Raw genomic sequence first — 2,063 nt, 5'->3', positions numbered from 1 at the left:
CGATGGCGCCGAGTTAGGGTCTATTTTCTGAATTCTTTCCGCCAGGGGTCTATTTGAGATAAACTTTCGAAAAATGGCTAAAAAGTAAAAAATTCGGCCGAGAGGAGTCTGCTTTCACAAGTTCAGAGACAGACAGACAGACATACACTCTTTAGATTTATTTGTGAGGATCGGATCGGAGGAAGATTTGGTGCGTCAGGACTGGAGCAAAGTGGAAGACCGGGAAGAGTGGAAAAGCTAGCAAGATGCTCACTGTCACGTCTACTTTTTCTTTTGTTCGAAATCACTTCTGTGTTCTGTCTCGATGTACTTAGTGCAAAAATGTGGTCACACAGTACTGCTAGAATACTCAAATCACAAAATAGAGAATCTTCCGGTGCACCCTGTCAATACCTGATCGGATGCATAGCCCGGTAGCGCCATACACACCGAACTGAACTGTACAATTCTTGATCGGGTTGTTCCCAAAAGAGGTAAATCTCATCGCGTAAGTTGCACAGTGGTAGATGGCTACAGTAGGTTTATAAGCAAACTAGCAAAGAGTAAATATCGTGCTTTACGTGACAAAGAACTACTGAGAGACCAATTGAGGTCCCTACAGGCTCTCTACTAGTGGCTAAGCATGTGACAAGCTCAATTGAGGTCTTTTCTATCTTATATACCTTAACTAACTAGGGCTGAAATGGAAGGAAACACCTCTCCGGTTTCCGTTTCTATAATTCTTTTTGGTAGAAACGTATTGGGTTCAGAAAAACCTAGGTAATAAATAGGATCGGGATATGCAAAACATGCGAAAATAGATAAATACGGACAGTTCACCTGGGCGAATAACCTGGAGATTCCAACCTTTGAGAAACTTGATAGGGTCTTATCATTCACTGAGTGGGAATTAAAGTTTCCGCATACGATAGTGCACACTCTTTCTAGGGAGATTTCCGACCATACACCTCGAGAAGTACAAGTACTCCTATGTTCAAGTTCGAACTAGGGTGGCTACTACGTCAGGGTTTTTTCGACATGGTTAAGGAAGTTTGGCAAGAGGTGCAAATAGGCTCTACCCCAATGGAAAGATGGCAGGCCAAAATTACACGCCTAAGGCAATTCCTTCGGGGGTGGGCAAAAAATGTAAGCGGGGCATATAAAAAAGAAAAAAAAAGAACTACTGTCTCAATTGGATAACTTGGATAAAAAGGCAGAATCAACCCTTTTGAATCAGAGTGAGTTAGATTTAAAACATGCATGTAATGAATGACAGACTCGCAACCCTTTTAAGGGAAGAGGAAATAAATGGTACCAGCGAGCTAAAGTAAAGAACCTATTAGAAGGGGATGCTAATACGAAATATTTCCACTTGGTAGCTAATGGCAGACACAGGAAAACACGAATTTTCCAGTTAGATCAGGAAGAGGGGGTAATTCATGGTGAAGAAGAGCTGAAAAGATATATCACAAAATATTATAAGAACTTGTTTGGCCCAACTTCTTAGCCTCCCGTGATGATGGCTGAATCGTACGGAGATTACATACCCCAAGTATCTAACGAGGAAAATGAGCAGTTAGTTGCACAGTTTTCAAAAGAAGAGGTTAGGGAGGCTTTATTTCAAATGAAACATAACACCACGTCTGGTCCAGATGGTTTCCCTTCTGAGTTTTATCAGGTCTTCTAGACAATAATCTCTGCACCTAAAAAACCTCTAAAGTAATTATCTACACGGTGATACCAAAAACATATATTGTCCGGTCACAAAGACTTAAAAAAAACTATACCAAATACGTACACTACCCGGCTACCGTGCGATCCGCGCGCACCGCGCACCAACTTCCCTCGCGCCTCGCGTCCAGCCAGGACTTTCTTTATTACTCAAACCAGAATTTTACTTTTAATTACCCAACGCATAGGATAGAGGACTCCTCACCGCCTGTCTGGTTTAGAAAAACAAACGAAAGGAGTATCATTGTGCATGGCAGGCCAGAGTCATTAAACGTGCATCCATGGCTAACTCGATTTTCAAATTAAACAATTATATATATGCGATATAATTTATGGAAAAGAAAATAAAATTA

Source organism: Miscanthus floridulus, chromosome 16 (genome assembly GCF_019320115.1).
Source record: "Miscanthus floridulus cultivar M001 chromosome 16, ASM1932011v1, whole genome shotgun sequence".
In the NCBI taxonomy this organism is placed as follows: Eukaryota; Viridiplantae; Streptophyta; class Magnoliopsida; order Poales; family Poaceae; genus Miscanthus; species Miscanthus floridulus.
The sequence above is the reverse complement of the archived record's forward strand: the minus strand, read 5'-3'. Positions refer to the sequence as shown.